Raw genomic sequence first — 7,054 nt, 5'->3', positions numbered from 1 at the left:
GTGACGTTGAACATTGAAGCTGTAAAATGCTTGAGGGGGGACCAGGTACAGAGGGAGATGTGACAGTACACCCCCATCTGATGCGCCGCTCCAGCAGTGGGACATCCCTGGGGATGACCACGGAACCCAGCTTCGCTCCTCCAGGCCAAGCTCTCCCAGGCCACGAGGTACTAGAGACCCCCCGCCCAGTGTCTTGAGTCAAGGACGTCACAAACCGAGTATGCCGGCTCCCCCTCAATTTCCAGAGGAGGAGGGTGTTGTCCTAGTCCCCAGGGCTTGTGGAGAGGGCCTGCGACCACCAGCCTGAGGAGAGAGACATGAAAGGAGGGATTAATACGGAAATTGACAGGGAGCTGTAATCTGTATGTTACCTCGTTCACTCTCCTCAGGACTTTGAACAGCCCCACGAACCCCAGACCCAGCTTCCGGCAGGGCAGACGGTGGGTCAGGTTCTAGGTTGAGAGCCAGACCCAGTCACCTGGCATAAAGACAGATGCTTCACTGTGGTGGCAGTCTGCCTGGACCATCCTGAAGATGGACGTGTGCGGTGTTCCATGTCTCCTCACCTGATCCACTCGCCCACCACAGTGGCCTCGGTCGGGCTCGGACGCCATGGTGCCAGGGCCAGCTGATAACCTAAAACACACTGGAAAGGTGTTCGGTTAGTGGAGGAGTGGCAGGAGTTCTGTGCATACTCAGCCCTAGGTAGAAATGCCAACCACTCCCCTGGCTGGTCCTGGCAGTACGACCTCAGGAACCTACCTCCTGGTTAACGCATTCCACCTGTGCAATTGGGTTGTACTCTGCTGGGGATACTCAGCCCTCATTCAGGGTGGTGCGGTCAGTGGAAGTCCCTTTGGTTGATGCTTTCCAGCCTGTTGGGCCCTGTCTGGGGCCTCCCCCAAATAGGGCCACAATGTCACTGGACCCAAGGTCTTACGCTGCTATATTATTGTTCTGGGGGAGTAGGGTCAGTTCTCCTTCTCCACTATAAATCCCTGTAGATCTAAGGAATGCATTTTCTAAAAGTGTCTCCTGCACTGTTTTTAACTTAGGAGGACATTGAGGTCTTGGCCCACTCCACCAGAGTATCAGGCTTGAAAGACTGGTTGCTGTCCCTGTCCAAAGACAATACCTAATTATTACAATTTGTACTCTTAATATGTCCACCTGCCACAGGCAGTAGAGGACTAGTCACCCCTCTGAGCCTGGGTCCTCTCTAGGTTTCTTCCTAAATGTCAGCCTTCTTAATGGAGTTTTTCCTAGCCACTGAAATTCAACACTACTGTTGTTTGCTCCTTGGGGTTTAAGACTGGGTGTTTTTGTAAAAACAACTGCTGATGTACAAAGGGCTTTATAAATACATTTGATTGATTGATTGACCTGTCCGTTAGACTTGGGATTGAATCAGACTGACCATGACCCCCAAACATTCCATTAACGCTTTCCAAACCCTGCAGGTGAACTGGGGACCATGGTCAGACACTATGTCCTCCGGAATTCCATAGTGCCGGAAGATATGGGTAAAAAACACCTCTGTGCTCTGCAGGGCCGTGGGAATGCCAGGCAGAGGGAGGAGGCGGCAGGCTTTTGAAAACTGGTCCACAACGACCAGGATGGTCGTGAAACCTTGTGAAGGTCAGTAAGAAAATCAACTGAGCGATAAGACCATCTACTCTGAGACACTTCCTCTCAGGTAAATCACATTCCCTGCCGGTTCCATAACGACCATGGTCACATCTCAGTAGATCACTCATCTTCCCCCCACAGGCTTTTGAGAACTGGTCCACAACGACCAGGATGGTCGTAAAACCCTGTGAGGGGGGAAGGTCAGTGAGAAAATCAACTGATGGATGTGACCATGGTCGTTGTGGAACTGGCAGGGGATGTGATTTACCTGAGGGGAGGTGTCTCAGTAAATGAGCCTGTCCCGCACCGTGGCTGGCATATACTGGAGATCAGCTGGACATTGCGCAGGGGAATGCTCAGTGCGTACAGCCTGGTGGATCTTGTTACTCAGCTTCCACACCACATGTGTCACCATGCAGGAGTCAGGCTGGATGGGGCTGTCATCTACTGGCCTCTCCTCTGTGTCATACTGGCCTCTCCTCTGTCTGGCTTTACATTCTTGCTCCCAGGAATGTAGGATAGAATGAAATCAAACCTGGCAAAAAACCGGCCCACCAGGCCTGGCGGGGGTTCAGTCTCCTCGCTGCCTGTATGTACTCCACATTTCGGTGGTCAGTCCAGGGAAAGGGTGTTTAGCCCTCTCAAGCTAGTGTCTCCACCTAGGGAGGGCTTTAACAGATATACACATGATAATGATGGGGTAGGGAACAGGTGTGTGTGATGACATTGATAAGCGGGATAATGGAAAATGGAGCAGTGGCAGCTAGTTGACCGGTGACATTGAACACTGGAGCTATAACGGGCAAGAGGGGGGAGCAGGTACAGAGGGAGATGTGACATAAAGAGAACAGACTCTGTAATTATATGTACCTTTATATGTGGCTTTATTTTTTATGTTTTGTTTTTTACTGGAACTTTGTCGGAGTCTAGACTGCAGAAACATAATTCAGAATGGGATCTTGATGTAATATGAGATGGCCTAGAGTTTTGGAGTTGGGTAAATCTTTTATTTTATACATTTAACTAAATCTTCATAATTGATTGTAATTAAGAGCAAGCTACTCAGCAAAAAAGTGTCAACCAGCTTTTTTTATATTTGTTAGTTTATTTTTATATTTGTTTGTTAAAAAAAAAAACTTGGTTAATCTATATTGAAGCCCCATTGAATAAACATTTTAAAATATAATTTGTTTGATAATAATAGCATTTAAAAAATACACATTGCATTTATATTTTGTGAGGGAAATTTTACTTGCAGCTTATCTTAACTGCCTTAGTTGAGCACTGACTTAAGTTGTTCTTAGTTAAAGGAGAATGTCTGCTCAATTAAACAAATGTTGAATGTCACATTGCAAACAGTGTGATCATAGGCAATAGTTTGTGCTTCACAATATTTTCAAAGACGATGTCTATTCACTGGGGGGCGGCAGTTATGTAGTCATCATCTTGTTTGAGTAGTACGCTACACAACCTTCGTAGGACAAGTGTAACAAACCAGTTTAAATAAGTATTTATTTATTACAACACTTGAATTAAAGTGTCATTTAGACATTAAAGTGTCTAGTTTGAGAAACAGACACCTCACAGTTCAACTGACAGCTTCATTAAATAGTACCCACAAAACCCCAGTATCAATGTCAACAGCGAAGAGGCGACTCTGGGATTCTGGCCTCTGTTTCCAGCTACAATAGTCATTTACAACATTAACAATGTCTGTACTGTATTTCTGATCAATTTTATGGTATTTTAATGGACAAAAACAAAGAGAAGCGTTCAATTTGCAGTGGTCTCTTAATTTTAACCCTTATGTTCCTCACTCAAAACCTTCCTTTTTGACTTTTTTGGAAAGGAAAGAAAAAGGTGCTGTGGTCTTTTAATTTTTTCCGGAGGTGTATACGTCAAAAACCACTTGAGATTTGTTGTCTGGAGTACATCCCGTGTTCCTTCACCTCTCAAAGGTACAACTCTTACTTATCCCAATTACTCCTCTTTTCAGAAATGTACTTGCACATAAATGTGTCCTGAAACATCTCTGTAACTTATGTAATTCACACGGACATATTTTTTATAGGTTACATATTCCTTGTACTGTAGTCACTGACTTTCCTCAGTGTCCAAACCATTAATTTGCCACTTTCAATTTCCATGATTTTATATTAATGTATCCTTCTGCATCACTGTCTTTTCCAAATTACTTTATTTGTATATACATATTTACATTTATGCTCTGTCAGTTAATTCACATGAACATGTTTTTATTACCTCAAAAGACAGCAGGTTATTTGTCACTTTCCTTTCCTGGAGAGTACCTATACAGATCTTTTTTTTTTATGTTTTACATATTTGACACTTTTCTTTACATCTCAAGGACTGTTTTATTATAGCTTACTGTCCAATGAGCTATAGATTGGTTGTAGCAATGCCAATGTAACTGGATAAATGTAGAAGGTCTACCTCTCTCTTGCTTGCAGAATTAATTTTCATGTACAAAAGTCTGTTATAGACTTAATTTATAATGGATTAAATTTCATGTTTTTGCCATCTATCTAGACACAACATCCCATAATTACAATGAGTGTATGTAGTATGTGCTAATTAATTGAACATTTCCAAACTGATGATTCTGACCCTTTGCTGACACTCCCATTTGAGATGTATCCAGTGTCACGGATCACCCTTGAGATGATTTAAGAACTTGATTGGAGCCCATCCGATCTCATTTCTTTGACATGATTTAGATAGATACCGGTAAATATAAGCACCCCACTTCACAATGCATGTCAGCAAAAATCAAGCCATGAAGGAATCCAAGGAACTCTTTAAACCTCACAAATAGAATTGTCAAGGCATAGATCACAGGAAGGTTATAAAAACAAAAGCTTTGAAAGTTACCAGGAGCTCAGTGGGCTATCTCATTGTGAAATTGAAGAGGTATAGAGCTGGCTGTCTGGCCAAACATAGTAACTTGACCAGGAATTGTCAGGGAGGTGGCAACTCTAGCAGGGCTGCAGAGTTTCTCTGCAGACATGGGAGGACCTGCCAGTAGGACAACCATGCAGCACTCTGTAAAATAAATTATATCGGTCTTCAGTACTAAGTTCTATAAATGTTTTTTAATTATACATCTGCATGGGATAATCGATATACGGCCACCTAATATGACCGCACTCAGGGTAATCAAAGAATCTACAGTATCTCACAAAAATGAGTACACCTCTCACATTTTTGCAAATATTTGATTATATCTTTTCATATGACAACCCTGAAGAAATGACACTTTGCTACAATGTAAAGTAGTGTGTGTACAGCTTGTATAACAGTGTACATTTGCTGTCCCCTCAAAATAACTAAACACACAGCCATTAATGTCTAAACCGCTGGCAACAAAAGTGAATACCCCCTTAAGTGACAATGTCCAAATTGGACCCAATTAGCCATTTTCCCTCCCCGGTGTCATGTGACTCATTAGTGTTACAAGGTCTCAGGTGTGAATGGGGAGCAGGTGTATTACATTTGGTGTTATCGCTCTCACACTCCCTCATACTGGTCCCTGGAAGTTCAACATGGCACCTCATGGCAAAGAACTCTCTGAGGAACTAAAAAAAATAATTGTTGCTTTACATAAAGATATATGGCTATAAGATTGCCAAGACTGAGCTGTAAGAACGGTGGCCAAGATCTTTTATAATTATTTTTTGAAGATTCCTATAATTTATTATATTAATATAGCATCTTCCTAAATTGCATATAATTTGTTTGAGGATTTTATTTAATGTTCATTGGGCTCTGCCTTGCTGCTTCAGACTGAGCTCTGCCAATTCGAGTTTGCAGTAGTAGGCCATAAGCTAAGTGTGAATGTGGGGCTAGCCCCTCTCTCACAATGCAATGTACATTGTATGTGTGAAAATATTAATACGCATGCTCAGAATGTTAGTGTGATCAGTGTAGATCACACAAATTTGATGCCAAATGGGTCTGACAGCCGGTAACCCCACTACAGCGTCATTTCGTATTTCAGACCTGATTGCCTGTCTGGCGCCAACATTAGTCGGCAAGAAGAGCGAGGAGGGTAGATTGTCTTAGCTAGTTTGTTAGCTTCACAAATGCCTGATAACTTGAGAAAATAAATAAAGTGGATTTCATACTCGATTTTGAAATTGTTTGTGCCCCACCAATTCTTTACATATTAAAAAGCCACTAAGTGTATCTTGCCTACAGTCAAGCATGGTGGTGGGAGTGTCATGGTCTGGGGCTGCATGAGTGCTGCCGGCACTGGGGAGCTTCAGTTCATTGAGGGAACCATGAATGCCAACATGTACTGTGACATACTGAAGCAGAACATGATCCCCTCCCTTTGGAGACTGGGTCGCAGGGCAGTATTCCAACTTGATAACGACCCTAAACACACCTCCAAGACAACCACTGCCTTGCTAAAGAAGCTGAGGGTAAAGGTGATGGACTGGCCAAGCATGTCTCCAGACCTAAACCCTATTGAGCATCTGTGGGGCATCCTCAAACGGAAGGTGGAGGAGCGCAAGGTCTCTAACATACACCAGCTCTGTGATGTCATCATGGAGGAGTGGAAGAGGACTCCAGTGGCAACACGTGAAGATCTTGTGAACTCCATGCCAAAGAGGGTTAAGGCAGTGCTGGAAAATGATGGTGGCCTCACAAAATATTGACACTTTGGGCCCAATTTGGACATTTTCAGTTAGGGGTGTACTCACTTTTGTTGCCAGCAGTTTAGACATTAATGGTTGTGTGTTGATTTATTTTGAGGGGACCGCAAATGTACATTTATACAAGCTGTAGACTCATTACTTTACATTGTAGCAATGTGTGATTTCTTCACTGTTGTCACATGAAAGGATATAATCAAATATATACAAAAATGTGAGGGGTGTACTCACTTTTGTGAGATGCTGTAGCTGCGACAGGTGTCTTTAACTTCTTCACTGGCCATGCCCCCTACTCAAATTACTCACACATTGAACAAAGAACAGATGCCAGGTCATTCTCTGGTCAAGCTAAGAACTCTTCAACAGATAAATAGAGAACCCTATGGTCTGTTGATTACTCATTTACCTAGGTCACAGCATATTAAATGAAACCACCATAGAAATTAATATGAACTCATAAATGCCAATGTAATATAAAATAATAACATTGAAACATCATATATTGCTTCTCAGTTTGAAATTTCTATCACATTCCCCACTTTTATCATTTTCAAATTCTGTTGAGTTATTATATTTGGTATAGTCACGTTTCCTTCAACCTGTCCAGCATTAACTATAATTAGACAATCAGATACAGCTATAATTTCACATCACTAAGAGGAATGGATTGGACAAAAATACTTGCAGTCATTCAAACACAAAACAAGAAACAATTATCCAGAGTAAGAAAATAAATGAAAACACAA

Source organism: Esox lucius, chromosome 7 (genome assembly GCF_011004845.1).
Source record: "Esox lucius isolate fEsoLuc1 chromosome 7, fEsoLuc1.pri, whole genome shotgun sequence".
Classification (NCBI taxonomy): domain Eukaryota; kingdom Metazoa; phylum Chordata; class Actinopteri; order Esociformes; family Esocidae; genus Esox; species Esox lucius.
This window is presented reverse-complemented; position numbering follows the sequence as displayed.